Below are 19533 nucleotides of genomic sequence, written 5' to 3' on the forward strand. Positions count from 1 at the left end.
ACAGGCAATTTGGCCCAACAAGTCCACACCGACCCTCTGAAGAGTAACCCACCCAGACCCATTCCCCCAGCCTATTACTTTATATTTCCTCTGACTAATGCAGCTAACCTGTACAAAGACTGGTACGGCCACACTTGGAGTATTGTGTACAGTCTGGTCACCGCATTATAAAGAAGGATGCGGAAGCTTTGGAAAGGGTGCAGAGGAGATTTCCTAGGATGTTGCCTGGTGTGGAAGGAAGGTCTTACGTGGAAAGGCTGAGGGCCTTGAGGCTGTTCTCATTAGAGAGAAGAAGGTTGAGAGGTGACTTAATAGAGACATACAAGATAATCAGAGGTGGACAGGGAGAGCCTTTTTCCAAGTATGACGGCAAACACGAGGGGACACAACTTTAAAGTGAGGGGAGATAGGTATGAGACAGATGTCAGAGGTAGTTTCTTTACTCAGAGAGTAGTAAGTGTATGGAATGCTTTGCCTGATGAAGGGCTTATGTCCGAAACGTCGAATTTCCTGTTCCTTGGATGCTGCCTGACCTGCTGTGCTTTAACCAGCAACACATTTTCAGCTCTGATCTCCAGCATCTGCACACCTCACTTTTTCCATGGCAGTAGATTTGCCAAGTTTAAATGCATTTAAGTCATCATTGGACAGGCATATGGACGTACATTGAATAGTGTAGGTGGGATGGGCTTCAGATTAGTATGACAGGGTGACGCAACATCGAGGGCCGAAGGGCCTGTACTGTGCTGTAATGTTCTATATAACCTACACATCCCTAAACACTCTAGGTAATTTACCATAGGCACCTTTAGTCTGTGGGAGGAAAACCTGGAGGCAACCCATGGAGACACCAGGAGAACGTGCAAACTTCACACAGACAATCGCCCGAGACTGGAATCGAACCTGGGACCCTGGCGTTGTGAGCCACCATGCCAGGTAATTTCTAATGGAGAAGTAGAAGAGAGTTCACAGACTGATTATCAGGCACAAAGAAACTGGGGATTTGGGAGGTGAGTGGAGGTGACAGTCACCTTGTCCTTTCCCCCTAAATGTGCAAATATTTCCCTTCAGGTCCTTGGGAGGGAGATGGTCACTTAATGCAATTGTAAACCATGTTTATCACATGGATGTGCGTATTGCAGCCAGTGGCTTGCAGCTTTTGTGTTTTTCTTTCACCCAAGACTGTGACTCAACCAGTGGTTTCATTCAGGGAGCTGTACTCCACCCACTCAGATAAGCAAGCATTCTTTTGCAGGAATCCAGACGGTGAGTGCTGGAAGATCACTGCCTCACAATCAAGCCTGATCCTGTCCCCCCCATTCCACAGTGATATGCCTGCACTTTCCAACAGATTTCCAATCAGCTGCAGAAACCAGAGCTGGTTTTACCCGTCTGCAGACCAGGACTGCACCAAGACCAAACAACCTAACATCGACTCTGCACCGAGTCCAGCATCTGGAGAGATTTTATACTATTAGTTCATGAGATAAGGGTGGTGTGGCCAGCATTTATGGCCTATTCCTAATTACCCAGAGGGCAGATAAGAGTCAACAATGCTGCTGTGAGTCTGGAGTCACACATAGGTCAGACCAAGTAAGGAGGAGAAAGTGAGGGCTACAGATGCTGGAGATCAGAATCAAAAAAGTTGGTGCTGGAAAAGCACAGCTGGTCAGGCAGCATCTGAGGAGGAGAGTCGAAGTTTCGGGCATAAGCTCTTCATCAGAAGGCTGTGTTGTTCCAGCACCACAGCAGGTTAGGAGTACAGATATTAGTGAACTATGGGGCGAGGGGGTTTACAACATTAATTGGTAGTGGTTTCAGGGTCAACATTAGACTACTTTTTAATTCTAGGTTTTTTGAAAAAGCGATTTCAAATTTAATCAGATGTCACGGTGAACTTTAACCCCATAGCCCCTGTCTGGGCCAGTCACAATACCATTCCGTCACCACCTCCCCATGTATAATGTCCCTCCCTGCAGTTACATCATCTAAACCTCTGGGTGGATTGATCTGGAATGAATCATTTACAGAGATAAGAAGCATTATTAATGTACGCTAAATATACATTGACAAGATATGTTAACCGAACACGCCTTACAAAGGTGCACAAACAAATCAGGCAAAGCAGCATGATGTGGCACACCAATGTAATTCACCTTTATATGAAAACAATAGTTACATTAAGATCTCCTAGTGTATGGTAAAGCATGTCAACACAATGCATTGACTGAAAAATGCAGACTAACACTGACTTGTACATAATCTTGCAATGACGCAAGATGGATAATCAACTCAGCACACCAATATCAGTCATGGCACAGGGTACTGTGGATATTGGGTACACTAACAGGGTACTCTGATTGAACCCAATCCCATACCTGCTTTGTTTTACAAACTCCCCTGACCCTGGAAGGATTGCACCATCCAGTTACCCAAATTAAAAGGCTTTTGTAGGAGCAAATTACTGCAGATGTTGGAATCTGTACTGAAAATAATAACTGCTGGAGTACACAGTGGGTCAGGCTGCATCCATGGAGAGAGAGCAAGCTAATGTTTCATGTCTAGCCATAACTCAGTTGGTAGCACAACTTCCACCGAGCCAGAAGGTTGTGGGTTCGAGCCCCATTTCAGGAATCAAGCACAAAAATCAACATGTAACCCCAGTGCGAGGACTGAGGAAGTGCTGCACTGTCAGAGATGCTGTCCTTCACTTAGCAGCTGGCAGCAGTGGTGATTTTCAACTTTCTGACAATCCGATAACTGATCTTTCAAAAAGATATGAGTGAAATTATTATTCCATAATGCCAAAGAAGACGACGGCATTGGAAAGAGAAAGGAATATAAGCAAACAAGGGAATAGAAAGCTGTCCCCTGTGACCTTGCTCCACGTTCTGTAAACTGCAAAGGAAGTGTCCAGCAATGATGCCCAATTCATGTGGACATTTCAAAGCTGCATCCACATCCCCCAAGAATAATTAAAAAAAGAAATCTACCCACCCTCTCAGGTGGATATGGAGAAGAAGTTCCCAAAATACAATAACAAGCATGAGTCCCTGGGGTGCTGGCCATATCTATTCCTCAATCAACATCACAGACACTGAATACCTGGTCATTATTGCCATTTATGGGAGATTGCTGTTAAACTCTGCTGCTGTGCTTCTGACATTACAACAGCAATTAAACTCCAAAAGTATTCCATTGGCTGCAAAGCACTTTGGACATTCTAAGGTCGTGTTAGTCTGTATCGAAAACCTTTTCTTTCTGATGATTTTAATACATTAATTCACCACAACAGGGAATTTCACAATTTGGCATTAAAAGCTTACAACTGACAGAATCTGTGGTGATCTGTGATGATCAACGTGTAAATATATCTAATCACGTAATTTATAACATAAATGGATGCACATAGCAAAGCAATACATGTAACTCCCTTTGGCCCTGGATTGTGGAGTTTTCCAGTTTTAAAGCATAGAAAGAGGCCCTTCGACCCATCGTATCCATGCCAATTATTCAACACCTACGCTAGTCCCATTTCCCATCACTTGGTCCATAGTATGCTATAGGGCTTCTAGTGATCATCCAATCAGGTTCTTAAATGTTTTGACAGTCCCTCCCTCTATCATCAGGCAGTGAGTTCCAGATGTCCAACTCCATGAAAATATTCTTCCTTTAACTTTTCTTGTTCCTGCTTCTTACCTTCAAACCGTGTCTCTTAAGTTACTGACCCTTCTGCAAAGGGGAAAAGTTTCTCCCTGTCCGCGGTCTCTCAGAATTTTGTGCACCTCAATCAGCCCCCCTCTGCTTCCTTTACTATAAGGAAGACGTTAAAAAGTCACAAAACAGCTTCATTTGTAAGTACTAGCTTTCAGAACACTGTTCCTTCATCAGGTAACTAGTGGGCAGGATCATAGGACACAGAATTTAGAGCAAAAGATCACAGTGTCACACAATTAAAAGGATATATTGAACAAACCTAGATTACTATTATTGACAGTTTTAATTATGTACAATTTTAATTGCATATAAATTTCATGTTATTTGCTATAAATAAAGTGTCTTATGACCCTGCCCCACTAGTTACCTGAAGAAGGAACAGCGCTCTGAAAGCTAGTGCTTCCAAATAAACCTGTTGGACTATAACCTGGTGTTGTGTGATTTTTTAACTTTGTTTACCCCAGTCCAACACTAGATCCTCCACATTATGCTCTAAGGGAAGCACTGGGAGCCTATTTTAGTCTCTCACTCTCTCTCTGAGCTGAATTGCTCCAACCAAGACAACCTCCTAGTAAATCTCCACTGAACCCTCTCCAGTACAGTCACATCTTCTTAATAGTGTGACCAGAACTGCACACGGTACTCCAGGTGTGATCTAAATAACGTCTATATAGCTCCACCATACCCACCTTGCTCTTGGATTTAATGCCTTGGCTAACAAAGACAAGAACCCCAGTCCTTTCCCTACCACCTCATCCATGTGTCCGGCTGCTTTCCAGGGTCTATACATACGCACAGCACGGTGCCCTCTGAAACCACTGTACTTTCCTGCATTCGGCATATCTTTGTCCTTGCCTTGTTAGCCCTCCCAAGATGTATCACATCACACTTCAAATTCCATCTGAATGACTCTCGGTTAAAGGAGGCAGGATAAACAGCAAGATTGAATATAGGATTTTTAAAAATATTTAAATGCCCGGAAAGACACAAAATATTAGCCAGACCGTCTGTAGTCAGTCAGGTGAGAGTAAAGACCTGAAGCCACACTAACACACTGAAAGAAACCCCGACCCAGAGCAACACTCAGTGATTTACCTGCAGAGGAGACACTGGATAATTATACCAGCGCCAATGTCTCAAATCTCATCCTTTTTTCCAGCCTGCCAGCTGTATCTTGACGGCCGCCTGCAAGTTCCTTCCTTGAGCTTTGGGTTCCCAGCCTCTGCCAGCGAGTTACTGATTAATTCTCGATTTAAAGATCTCTCATTTCTAAGCAACTGCCCGTGCGCAATAGCGCTGCGTTTCCAAGCAGTGGGTGGGATAACACGTCTTCGATACAGAAGGCGAGATCAGTGCAAACCCTCTTTCCTGACTCTCTCTCATCTTGTGTTTGCCACTCCCCTGGCTGCATTTCCTGGATTTTACTGGTGTTTAGCTTTGAAGGGGGTGGGGGGTGGATTGGATTGGGGAAGGACACTGGGGAATGTGGATTCAGTTTTGAAATGTACACATGGACTGGACATGACATCATTGCTGGAGACTTCACTCGCAGATTACACTGGGTCAGGGAATGGAGAATGTGTTTCCCTACAGTTCGAATCATAATTTCACCTGATTTTCTTTTCTGGTTGAAGAAAATCATTTATCTGGTTGTTGGAAAGTTGAAATATTGCCACCTACTGTCAGCTAGTGACTCTCAGAATAGTTTGGGCATCAGTCCCCATAGCTAGGTTGATATATTTGGGATAATTTGGAGCTGATTTTATTTTTATTCTTCTGGGACGTGGGACATATAGTTTAAGGAGCAGAAAGAGGCCATTCCACTCGTTCCTAAGATCACGCAGATCTGCTGTGTTCTAGCAGAGGAGTGTTGGGAATTGGACTGCAGCCTCACAGCACCAGGGCTCCCGGGTTCGATCCCAACCTCGGGCGATTGTCTGTTTGCACCTTCTCCCAGTGTCTGTGTAGGTTTCCTCCCACAATCCAAAAGATGTGCAGGCCAGGTGAATTGGCCACGCTAAATTGCTCGTAGTGATAGGTGCATTATTAGATTAGATTAGATTACTTACAGTGTAGAAACAGGCCCTTCGGCCCAACAGGTCCACACCGACCCGCTGAAGCACAACCCACCCATACCCCTTACCTAACACTATGGGCAATTTTAGCATGGCCAATTCACCTGACCCGCACATCTTTGTGACTGTGGGAGGAAACCAGAGCACCCGAAGGAAACCCACACAGACACGGGGAGAATGTGCAAACTCCACACAGTCAGTTGCCTGAGTCAGGAATTGAACCCAGGTCTCAGGCGCTGTGAGGCAGCAGTGCTAACCACTGTGCCACCATGCCGCCCTAGTCAGGGTTAAATGTAGGGGAATGGGTTTGAATGGGCTCCTCTTCTGAGGGTTGGTGTAGACTTGTTGGGCTGAAAGGCCTTATTCCATACTGCAGGGATTCTAATCTAATCTAGCCTGTCAGTAAAACCATTGCTTATCATGGTTTGGAGACAGTAAGATCTGTAGAGTCAGAAAGGGTGGTGCTGGAAAGGCACAGAAGGTTAGGCCGCATCCGAGAAGCTGCCGAGTTGACATTTTGGGGATAAGATTAGATTCCCTACAGTGTGGAAACAGGCCCAAGGCCCAACAAGTCCACACTGACCCTCCGAAGAGTAACCCACCCAGTCGCACTTCCCTCTCACTAATGCACCGAACACTAGGGGGAATTTAGCACGAGGTAAAAACAATGACTGCAGATGCTGGAAACCAGATTCTGGATCAGTGGTGCTGGAAGAGCACAGCAGTTCAGGCAGCATCCAAGGAGCAGCGAAATCGACGTTTCGGGCAAAAGCCCTTCATCAGCCTGAAGCATGGAGAGATAAGCTAGAGGAGGGTGGAGGTGGGGAGAAAGTAGCATAGAGTACAATGGGTGAGTGGGGGAGGGGATGTAGGGCAGAGGAAATGACCTGGGAGTTGCAGTGGGAGAGGGACTCCCTGAGATTCTTGTAAAGAGAGGAGGGAAACTTCTTCAAGAATTTAGCGCAGCCAATTCACCTGTCCTTCACATCTTTGGACTGTGGGAGGAAACCCACACAGATACGGGGAGAATGTGCAAACTCCACACTGACAGTTACCTGAAGCTGGGACCCTGGTGCTGTGAGGTAGCAGTGCTAACCACTGAGCCACCGTGGCACCCCATGGTGAGCTTATCCCCGAAATGTCGAGTTTCCTACTCCTTGGATATTGGCTGACCTTCTGTTGCTAATCATGAATCGAGCTCTCTCTGCTTAATTTAAAAAATCAAGGTCTTTGTTTCCATCAATTTTCCAGGAAGAGAATTAAAAAAAAACTCATGTCCCTCTGAAAGAAAATAAATTTCTCCTCAATTCTGTCTTAAATGATGACCCAAGTTTTAGATTCATCCACATGAGGCAATGGTCCTGTGATATTATTATTTAGTGTGGAGAGGTCGGTGTTAGACTGGAGTGGACAAGGTCATAAGTCAGATGACATCAGGTTATAGTCCAACAGGTTTATTAGAAATCACAACCTTGCCTTGAAAGCTTGAGATTTCAAATAAACCTGCTGGACTAAAACCTAGTGTTGTATTATTGTCTGACTGCATTATGGACTAGGCCAGACCACTCAAAACATTCTTAAGCAGGCAGCCCAGACCGTAACTTTGTAATTTGTTTCAGTAAATGTACAGTGAAAATTACCCAGAGAAAGTTAGCGAGGTTGACTACCAGGTTTTAAAACAGACAGAAATGTATTCACAAAATTACACAATGAAACACAAAGAACAGAGTAAAGAACCCCTACAGATCTCAGTCTATCCAAACTAGGCTTAATTATGCTGTTCTGAATATATACAACAGTCCCAATAACCAAACCCCTTTAAAACACAGTGAAAAATTGAACAGACGCTTCCAGGTTGAAGTTCGAAGGTCAGAAAGAGAGAGACAGGGCAGAAGTGGGTATTGCAGATGCTGGAGATTGGAGTCAAGATTAGAGTGGTGCAGGAAAAGCACAGCAGGTCAGGCAGCATCCAAGGAGCTGGGGAATCGATGTTTTGTGCAAAAGCCTGATGAGGGGCTTTTGCCTGAAATGTCAATTTTCCTGCTCCTCGGATGCTGCCTGACCTGCTGTGCTTTTCCTGCTCCACTCTAATAAAGAAAAAGGCTTATGCTCGAAACGTCGAATTCTCTATTCCTGAGATGCTGCCTGGCCTGCTGTGCTTTGACCAGCAACACATTTTCAGCTAAAGAAAGAGACAGCCTGTTTCCACACAGCTGAATTCCTAATTAGTTCTGGACTGAACTGCTCAGCTAGAGAGCTGACCACTCCCCTTTTATTATACAGGCCACTTCTAAAACATGACCACTTTGGCCTGAAGTCTCATCTGTTTACATATAAACAAAAAGGCCTCTCAATACCCTTTAATTTCTCTACCAAATCAATCTAATCAGAGCTGGAAGTGGTTTATTACCCGTCTAAAAAAAAACAAGGAAACAGTATCCTTGAGAAAAGGACAGCTTTTAGAACAAAGGCACCAGTTTGGGGACACCTGTTAGTCCAGACAGCCAGGTAATGTTCTTGGGGAGTGAGTTTGAATCTCACTGTGGCAGGTGGTGACATTAAGAGTCTGATGATTACCATGAAACCATTATTGATTGCTAGAAAAATCCATCTGATTCATTAATGCCCTTGAGAGAATAAATGCTGGCTGACTCAACAACACCCTCATCCATGAATGAATGAACCAAATTCTTTTCACATCCTGCATCAGGCAAGGGGAGTGTTTGTTGCCCATTCCTAATTGCCCTTGAGCTTGCTAGGCCACCTCAGAGGGCAGTTGACAGCGATAGAGTCACACAGTCATAGAGACGTACCACTTGGAAACAGACCTTTTGGTCCAATTTTCCATGTTGACCAGATATCCTAACGTAATCTAGTCCCACCTGCCAGCACCCAGCCCATATCCCTCTCAACCCTTCCTATTCATGTACCCATCCAGATGCCTTTTAAATGTTGTAATTGTACCAGCCTCCAACCACTTCCTCCGGCAGCTCATTCCTTACATGCACCACCCTCTGTGTGAAAACGTTGCACCTTATGTCCCTTTTACCTTTGCCCCCTCTCATCCCAAACCCATCCCCTCAGTTTTGGACTCCCCAACCCCAGGGGAAAAAAAACCTTGTCTGTTTATCATATCCATGTCCCTCATGATTTTATGAACCTCTATAAGGTCACCTCTCAGCCTCCAATGCTCCAGGGAAAACTCTCCTAGCCTATTCATCCTCTCCCTATAGCTCAAATCCTTCAACCCTGGCAACATCCTTGTAAATCCTTTCTGAACCCTTTCAAGTTTCACAACATCCTTCCGATAGGAGGGAGACCTGAATTGAATGTAGTATTCCAATAGTGATCTAACCAATATCCTGTACAGCCACAACACGACATCCCAAATAATATATTCAATGCACTGACCAATAAAGGCAAGCACACCAAACACCATCCTTCTTTGCTGTCCAATTTTGGGTGTCATCTGCAAACTTACTAATTATACCTCCTATGTTCACATCCAAATTGTTTATATAAATGATAAGAAGTAGTGGACCCAGCACCATTCGTTGTGGCACTCCACTGGTCACAGGCCTCCAGTCTGAAAAACAACCCTCCAACACCACCCTCTGTCTTCAACCTTTGAGCCAGTATCCATTTGGCTAGTTCTCCCTGTATTTCGTGAGATCTAACCTTGCTAACCAGTCTCCCATGGGGAAGCTTGTTGAACGCCTGACTGAAGTCCATATAGTCCACATCTATCGCTCTGCCCTCATCAATCCTCTTTGTTACTTCTTCAAAAACTCCATCAAGTTCGTGAGAACATGATTTCCCATGCACAAAGCCATGTTGACTATCCGTAATCAGTCCTTTTTTCCAAATACATGGAAATACTGTCCCTCATGATTGCCTCCAACATCTTGCCCACCACTGAGGTCAGGCTCACCAGTCTATAGTTCCCTGGCTTTTCCTTACCGCCTTAATTAAACAGTGGCATCACGTTAGCCAACCTCCAGTCTTCTGGCACCTTACCTGTGACTATTGATGATCTCAGCAAGGGGCCCAGCAATCAGTTCCCTAGCTTCTCACAAAGTTATAGGGTACACCTGATCAGATTCTGGGGACTTATCTAACTTTCTGCATTTTAAACCATCCAGCACCCCCTCCTCTGTAGTATGGCCATTTTTAGTAAACCACATTACTAGATTTCCCTAAAGTACATTTGTAAACCTGATGGCGTTTTAGGACAATCAAAGATGGTTTCGTGGTAACTTGTAGTGAGACTAGCCATGAATTTTAGGTTTTATTCTATGAATTCAGTTGTATTCCGCCTTTAAAACTGACTCTTTTGACCAGTTTGTGATCATCTACTCAAATAACCTCCTTTATGTGGCTTGGTGTCAAATTTACTTTGAACTCATGAAACACCTTGCGAGGTATTGTCACTTTAACAGTGCCATATGAATGCAAAGTTGTTGTTATGAAACAGGTTGTCCTTGCTGTCAATAGCTGCTTGCTAACCTTGGGGGACTGTACACCTAGTGTCCCAGGTCATTGGTGGAGTAAGTGTGCCAAGACCGTCAAGTACTGGAGCGATGTAATGGTAGGTGTGGCTGCTGCAGTGTAAGTGTTTTGTGCCTACCCTGAACAGCCTTCTCTCATCTTGTACAACTTCAGCTGTGACATACAAATCAACTAACATATTAAACATTGCGATCATTTACTGTAGAATAGAAACTGTGCAGCTAAGAGGCACATTCCATGTAGCGTACTGATATGCTATGGAAGTCGGTGTTGAAAGAACCTCTGCTCCAATACTGTAGAGATCCTGTAAATAATTTTGCTGACAGTCTGGCTTCTGGAGAAGCTACTGAGAGACAATGAACCATTTCTTGGCAATTTTTGCAACCAAAATTGTCATAATGACTGAATAAAAATTGTTCTTCCAAACACAATGTTGATCATTCATCTTCGTAAATGTGTCAAAAGTATTGAGGGGGGTGACATGAATTGAAAATTTCAAAACTCTAATTGGTAATTTTTTTTATCAGATGAGGATATTGTGACCAAATCACCTAGGTAGGGATATTGAGTTAAAGTACAGGTCAGCCACGTAACAACAATCGAGGTTTGTTAAATATATCATTTTATTTTCATGACACTGTAAACTTTTGTTATAAATTCTGTGTCTTATGATCCTGCTTCACAACCACCTGAAGAATGAGTGGCGCTCTGAAAGCTAGTGCTTCCATATAAACCTGTTGGACTATAACCTGGTGTTGTGTGATTTTTAACTTTGTGCACCCCAGTCCAACACTGACTCCTCCACATTTTAGCAGAGATATACAGTACAAATGAAGAAAAGGCATATTGTTGATCTATAAAGAAGAGAGACATTGACATTAGACCTTACCATGACTCAAAAATGGGTGCTGTAGTGGACTGTGAAAAGGTTAACTCAGAGTACAATGGGACCTTGTTCAGATGGGCAAATGGGCCAAGGAGGGGCAGATGGAGTTTAATTTAGAGAAATGCAAGGTGCTGCATTTTGGAAAGGCAAAACAGGGCAGGACTTGTACACTTTGTTGTAGCATCCTGGGGCGGGTTGCCTGGGATGCAGGTTCATATATATTTGAAGATGGATTTATAGGTATTGAGGATGGTGTTTGGCGTGCTTGCCTTCATTGGTCAGTGCATTGAATACATGAGTTGGGATGTTGTGTTGCGGCTGTACAGGACATTGGTTAGATCACTATTGAAATAATTCATTCAATTCTGGTCTACCTGCTATAGGAAGGATGTTGTGAAACTTGAAAGGGTTCAGAAAAGATTTACAAGGATGTTGCTAGAGTTGAAGGATTTGAGCTATAGGGAGAGGTTGAATAGGCTGGGGCTGTTTTCACTAGAGTGTCAGAGGCTGAAGGGTGACCTTGTAGTGATTCATAAAATCTTAACACATGGATAGGGTAAATAGACAAAGTCTTTTTCCCAGTATAGGGGAGTTTAAAACCCAAGGGCATAGGTTTAAGGTGAAAGGAGGAAGATGTAAAAGGGACCTAAGGGGCAAAGTTTTCACGTGGGGGGTGGTGCATGGATGGACTGAACTGCCAGAGGAAGTGGTGGAGGCTGGTACAATTACAGCATTTAAAGGGTGTCTGGATGGGTATATGAATAGGAAGGGTTTGGAGGGATATGGGCCAAGTGCTGGCAAATGGAACTAAAGGAATTTAGGATATCTAGTTGGCATGGAAGAATTGGATAGAAGGGTCTGTTTCTGTGCTGTACATCTCTATGATTCCATGACTTAAACATCTGAAAAATGCCAGACAGGCAAAGCAATTACTTTTGAGACTCAGTGAAGTATGTTTTCTGCAGGAGACATGTCAGTAATGAAATTGCTGCTCACAAAATACCTCACTTTTTTCTAAACACTAGTGACATTAAAACAACAAAAAAGCTCAAAATGTCAGGTTTAGGAAATCTGAAACAGAAGCAGAAAAAGCTGGAAACCTGCAGCGGCCCAGAACTGTTCTGTGGGAAAACAGACGTGTTCATATCAATGTGTCAGCTTAAATAATCGCCCTTTTATCATTTTTCACAGTAAAATTGTACAATTTCAGTACAAAAACCAGCTTCCTGTTTGCAAATCAGCTGCCACATTTCCATTGACCACATTTCAAAAGAAATGGGGTGGCACCGTGGCTCACAGCACCAGGGACCTGGGTTCGATTCCTGCCTCGGGTGACTAACTGTGTGGAGTTTGCACATTGTCCCCGTGTCTGCGTGGGTTTCCTCCCACAGTCCTGGTGCAATTGCAACATTTAAGAGGCATCTGGATGGGTATATGAATAGGAAGGGTTTGGAGGGATATGGGCCAAGTGCTGGCAGGTGGGACTAGATTAGGTTGGAATATCTGGTTGGTATGGATGGGTTGGACCAAAGGGACTGTTTCCGTGTTGTACATCTCTATGACTCTATGTGCACATTAGGTGAATTGACTGTGCTAAATGGCCCATAGTCAGGTGTAAATATAGGATAAGAGAATGGGTCTGGGTGGATTAGTCTTTGGAGGGTCGGTGTGGACTTGTTGGGCCAAAGTGCCTGTTTCCACACTGTAGGTAATCTAATCTAAACTTCATCACCTGTAATGTGCATTGAAATGTTCTGACATCCTAAATGATGCTATATAAATGCAAGTCTTTCGTTTACTTAGGCCCATGCCCAAAGTGTGCAATTCTTTGAGCTTTTGCTATCTTGCTTTTTGTGGCTGAACTCAGAGCTTCAGCTGTACTATGCCAGATTTTTATAGGATCATTTTTAATCAGACATTGTTGTTCTTTCATTTCACTCCCTGACTTAAATGATTTAACCTAGTGAAGTTCAGGCTTTATATCTCGTCCTGGAGTTAAAGGCCTAATAATTGTAAAGATTATTTTAGTTTTAGAATCACTGCTCTGAAAAAACAACTGGTTCTGTGTTGTGCTGCTGCAACGGAAGTTGAGGTAAATTCCATAGCGTTGATATTTACAGATAACACAACTGTCCTTGTATATGTCTTCCTTATTGGCTGCTGTCCAGCCAGTAACATTTATCCTCCCTGTGAGGAGCAGGATTGACATTAGTAATAACACATCTTTCTAGATGATTATGGGAGCATCCAGTCTGCGCTGGTTCACAGAAATTCAGCACTACCTGTTTCAGTTTGCAGGTGTGTTGAAAATTGTATTTTCTTTCCCCAAGAGCCTGATTACTGAGACTAACGATCCACTTTTATCCTGATTTACTGCTAATTTAGAGATTTGAAACAGACATTTTAAAAATGTATGTATTCGTGAGATGTGGGAATCACTGGCTAGGCCAGCATTACTATCCATCCCTAATTGCCCAGAGAAGGTGATGGTAGGCTGATTCTCTGAGCCTCTGCAATGCTTGTTGTGTAGGGAGACCTACAGTGCTGTTGGGGAGAGAGCTCTTGGATTTTGACCCAGCAGCACTGAAGAAATGGCGATAGGAACAGCATGTTGAGTTGTACAGGACACTGGTGAGGCCTCGTCTGGATGACTGTGTGCAGTTCTGGTTGCCCTGTTACATGAAGGGTATTATTAAATAGGAGAGGGTTCAGAAAAGACTTATCAAGACATTGATGGAAGTGGAGGGCTTGAGATACAAACATAGACTGGAAAGGCTGAGACATTTTACTGGAGTGCAGGAGGTTGAGGGATGACTTTATTGAAGTTTATGAAATCATGAAGGCCATAGATAAAGTGAATGATGAGAGCCTTTTTCCTAGGGTGGGGAAATTCAAACTGGGGGGCATATTTTATAAGGTGAGAGGAGAAATATTTAAAAAGGACCTGAGGGGCAACTTTTTCAGACAGAGTGTGGTTTGTGTGTGAAATGAATTGCTAGAGGAAGTGGTGGATGCAGATACAGTTACCATGTTTAAATGATATTTGGATAAGTTCATGAATAGGAAAGGTTCAGACGGATATGAGCCAGGAGCAAGAAGGTAGGACTGGTTTAGTTTGGGAATGTGTTTGGCGTGGACTGGTTGAACCAAAGGGTCTGTTACTATGCTGTATGACTCAATGACTATGACTCTACATTTCCAAGTTGGGATGGTGAGTGGCTTGGAGGGGAATTTGCAGCGGGTTGTGTTCCCATGTCTTTCTAGGCAGTCAATGTCATGGGGTTAGAAGGTGCTGATGAATAGTCTTGGTGAGTCACTGTAGTGCAGCTTGTGGCTGGTAGACATTGCTGCAATTATTCATTGATCATGGAGAGAGTGAATGTTGAAGGTATTGGAGGGGATGCCAAACAAGTCAACTGCCATGTACCGGATGGTGCTGGACACCTTGAATGAATGCACTTGGGAGCTGCATTCATCTGGGTAGGTGGGGAGTACTCCATCGCACTCCTGACTGTAGATATTGGACAGGCCTTTGGGAGTCAGAAGATGCGTTACCACTATCTAATTCCTGGCTGCTCATGTAGCCTTAGTATGTACACAGTTGATCCAGTTCAATTTCTGGTCAATGGGAATACCCAAGAAGTTGATAGTGGGGGTTTAGTGATGGGTAAAAACAAGATAAAAACAAGGAATGCAAATGCTGGAAACCAAATCCTAGATTAGAGTGGTGCTGGAAAAGCGCAGCAGTTCAGGCAGCATCCGAGGAGCAGGAAAATCGACATTTCAGGCAAAAGCCATTCATGGTAACACCATCGGCTGTTATGCAGAGATGATTAGACTCTCTGTTGTCGGAGATGGTCATGGTCTGGCATCTGTGTAAAACAAATGTCACCTCTGTGCCACTAAATCAGGAATTCCTGGATCACTGACAGTTTTGTATAAGACACCGAGTGTCTGTCACTAGGTTACAGAAACAGATTGAGCAACACCAATCTCAGAATTAGGTTCACTGATTGGTGCTCCGGAAATCCAAATGAACCGAAGAATGTTGCCCAGATTTTATGGTCAGTGCCAACTGAATGTTTCAAGTTTTACTCTTGACTTCAGGCTTTTTATGGACTTTCTCGCTAATCACTTGCAGTGATTAGAAATTCTAAACCACCTGACTCCTTTGATACAGAAATTGTCGAGTAAAAGCTAGCTGCCCTGCGCTCACATTCTTCCGTATGTTCCACTGGTAAAATAAAAGAGAAGAAAAATATTCAGGACTCTAAAAGGTCAAATTCTCAAGCATTAAATAAAAGAGAACATCCAAGTACAAACAACAGCAAAGAACTGACATGAATCAGAGGAAACTGAAAGAAACAATCATTATGGACCAAACCAAATCCCCTCAAAATATATTAAGGAGATAGCATGGATCATAACTTTTTCTTATTTTAAAGACATTGCATTCTGGATGCAATTCAATTGGTCAAACCACCAGTCTTGAAACGAAATAACAATTTATTCATACACTACAGTTAAAATGCAATAAAAGAAAGAATTGAAATAACTCTATTAGAAACTTAACAGAATAATAGATTATTTAACTGCTAAACAGTAACTGTTCCAATACAGTAACATCCCATAAACACACCCTTGGCAAAGGCAAATTCAGAAAATTTGATCATCTCACATGCAATTCTAGCAGCAGGAAGAGAACCTCAGCTTTTAGCTGTAACAGAGAGAGGAAACACAGCTCCCAGATTCCAGCAACTGCTACTGAAAAACTAAAACTGAAATCCTGGTTCTGTGGGAGTTTGACCCCATCCATTCAGGATGCTTCTATTGTTCCAACTTTAAAAATAGCCCAAAGTCTCGCAACTATTTATAGCCAGTCTTTCACCTCTGTCTTAAAATTTCTCTTTAAAAAAGGGGACAAATACATCTCTTAAAGCCACGGTATTGTCATATAATGTATCCAATCTTGTGGTCCAGATTGATACTATCAAATTGTGTTTCGGTAATATAGCTGATTTGGCTGTCTGTGTGTCTCTATCTGCTTATGAAAGGGTAAATTTAAGAAGGGATAGAGTTTAACTGGCAGAGTTACAGGTTAATAATCCATATTTGCCATTGTCTAAAGGAAATTTGTTGTAATAAATGGTTATTGTCTTGACATGTCTGGTCAATATTTTATTATAACCTGAGTTAAGTAGTCAGATAGATTGAGGACTTTGAATAGCTAAACTAAATCACTTCATGTTTGTGACAACTCTGGGAATAATGGGCTTGATTTCTCGAGCACTATCCCAGTGAGTTGTGAAAGTCCTAGCAAGTGTCAGTTAGACAATGTCATTTAGTGTCAAACTATGCGCAAACAGTGGAACTGAGAGAGAAAGAAATATGTGAAGCATGGAAGAATAAGATTTGGAAATCAAAAGTAAAGAAGAAATTTAACTAGACTACTTAATCTTCAAAAGTAAATCGCATCTCATGAATGAGATGCTACATCTATAATCTCTGATTTTCAGTGGCAGAGAGGTTGCTTAGAAATGATGAGGATTTGGACATAGATGGCAGTGGTTCAAGATGATGGTTCCTACAACCTTCGAGTAAAAAATGAGGTCTGCAGATGCTGGAGATCACAGCTGAAAATGTGTTGCTGGTTAAAGCACAGCAGGTTAGGCAGCATCTCAGGAATAGGGAATTCGACATTTTGAGCATAAGCCCCTCGTTCCTACAACCTGCCTAATATGCAATGCAATTTCTTACCCAGACAGGAATGTTCACTCCTAAAACATGAAAAGTAAAAAAAAAAATCAGAGTTTAAGTCTCATTTATACCAGAATAGACAAGTCCTAATTCTTTTTGGAAACTTTATTATGCATCTATCATGCAAGTAAAGCAATGGAATGCCTTTAGTTTATTTGTTCATGGAATGTGAGTGCCACCAGCTAAGACAGCATTTAGTGCCCATCCCTAACTGGTCTGGAGCAGGTGGAGGTGAGCTGCCTTCTTGAACCAGTGCAGCTCGTAGGGTGTAGTTACACCCAGAGGGATGTTAGGGAGGGTGTTCCTGGACTTTGACCTAACGACAGAGAAGGAACAGCAATGGACCTTTAAGTCAGGATGGTGTGAAATTTCCGACAGTGCTGGTCCTATGCATCTGCTGTCATTGTCCTTCTAGATGGCTGTGGTAGTGGATTGGAAAAGTGCTGTTGGGGAAGCATTGATGAGTTACTCTAGTGTATCTTATTGATGGCATATACTTGTCCTAGATGTGGAGGGAGTGAAACAATAGTGAGCAATCCAGGGGCTGTGTAGTCCTGGATGATATCAAGTTTCTTGAGTGTTGTTGGAGCTGCACTCACCCAGGCAAGTGGAAATTATTCCTAACTTGTGCTTTGTAAATGGCAGACAGGAGACAGAAAGTGAGTTATTCACCTAGCCTCTGTCCTGTACTTATAGTCACAGAATTTAAATGGGTAAAAAATGAAGTCTGCAGATGCTGGAGATCACAGTTGAAAATGTGTTGCTGGTTAAAGCACAGCAGGTCAGGCAGCATCCAAGGAATAGGAAATTCGACGTTTCGGGCATAAGCCCTTCATCTGATTCCTGATGAAGGGCTTATGCCCGAAACGTCAAATTTCCTGTTCCTTGGATGCTGCCTGACCTGCTGTGCTTTAACCAGCAACACATTTTCAACAGAATTTAAATGGCACATGCAGTTCAATTTCTGGTTGATGGTACATCCTGGATGTTGATAGTGAAGGGTTCACTGATGGTAATCCGACTGAACGCAAAGGGGTGATCATTAGATTCTCTCTTGTTGGAGATAGTCATCTCCTGGTACAGATAGAGTCATAGAGTCATAGAGATGTACAGCATGGAAACAGACCCTTCAGTCCAACTTATCCATGCCGACCAGATATCCCAACCCAATCTAGTCCCACCTGCCAGCGCTTGGTCCATATCCCTCCAAACCCTTCCTATTCATATACCCATCCAATTGCTTCTTAGATGTTGCAATTGTACCAGCCTCTACCACATCCTCTGGCAGCTCATTCCATACACGTACCACCCTCTGCGTGAAACATTTGCCCCTTAGATCTCTTTTATATCTTTCCCCTCTCACCCTAAACCTATGCCCTCTAGTCCAGAACTAGACTCCAGGGAAAAGACTTTGCCTATTTACCCTACCCATGCCCCTCATAATTTTGTAAACCTCTATAAGGTCACCCCTCAGCCTCCGACACTCCAGGGAAAACAGCCCCAGCCTGTTCCGCCTCTCCCTGTAGCTCAAATCCTCCAACCCTGGCAACGTCCTTGTAAATCTTTTCTGAAGCCTTTTAAGTTTCACAACATCTTTCCGATAGAAAGGAGAACAGAATTGCATGCAATATTCCAACAGTGGCCTAACCAATGTCCTATACATCCGCAACATGACCTGTCAACTCCTGTACTCAATACTCTGACCAATAAAGGAAAGCATACCAAATGCTATCTTCACTATCCTATCTATCTGTGACTCCACTTTCAAGGAGCTATGAACCTGCACTCCAAGGTCTCTTTGTTCAGCAACACTCCCTAGAACCTCACCATTAAGTGAATAAGTCCTGCTAAGATTTGCTTTCCCAAAATGCAGCACCTCGCATTTATCTGAATTAAACTCCATCTGCCACTTCTCAGCCCATTGGCCCATCTGATCAAGATCCTGTTGTAATCTGAGGTAACCCTCTTCGCTGTCCACTACACCTCCAATTTTGGTGTCGTCTGCAAACTTACTAACTGTCCCTTTTATGCTTGCATCCAAATCATTTATGTAAATGACAAAAAGTAAAGGACCCAGCACTGATCCTTGTGGCACTCCACTGGTCATAGGCCTCCAGTCTGAAAACCAACCCTCCACCACCACCCTCTGTCTTCTACCTTTGAGCCAGTTCTGTATCCAAATGGCTAGTTCTCCCTGTATTCCATGAGATCTAATCTTGCTAACCAGTCTCCCATGGGGAACCTTGTCGAACGCCTTACTGAAGTCCATATAGATCACATCGACTGCTCTGCCCTCATCAATCTTCTTTGTTATTTCTTCAAAAAACCTCAATCAAGTTTGTGAGACATGATTTTTCATGCACAAAGCCATGTTGACTATCCTGAATCACTCCATGCCTTTCCAAATACATGTACATCCTGTCCCTCAGGATTCCCTCCAATAACTTGCCCATCACTGAGGTCAGGCTCACCGGTCTATAGTTCCCTGGTTTGTCTTTACTGCCCTTCTTAAACAGTGGTACCACGTTTGCCAACCTCCAGTCTTCCGGCACCTCACTTGTGACTATCGATGCTACAAATATCTCAGCA

The 19533-nt window shown here is 43.2% G+C and overlaps 1 protein-coding gene across 1 annotated transcript in view; it reads right to left on the reverse strand.

The window, feature by feature from the left end:
* Positions 1-5113, reverse strand: part of LOC132826647 (proline and serine-rich protein 2-like) — a 61421-nt gene extending 56308 nt beyond the window's left edge. The window contains exon 1 of the mRNA XM_060842629.1: positions 4813-5113. The gene's annotated coding sequence lies outside the window, so the exon portion shown is untranslated. The remainder of the gene's footprint in view (positions 1-4812) is intronic.
* Positions 5114-19533: the final 14420 nt, after the last annotated feature.

Source organism: Hemiscyllium ocellatum, chromosome 23 (assembly GCF_020745735.1).
Source record: "Hemiscyllium ocellatum isolate sHemOce1 chromosome 23, sHemOce1.pat.X.cur, whole genome shotgun sequence".
In the NCBI taxonomy this organism is placed as follows: domain Eukaryota; kingdom Metazoa; phylum Chordata; class Chondrichthyes; order Orectolobiformes; family Hemiscylliidae; genus Hemiscyllium; species Hemiscyllium ocellatum.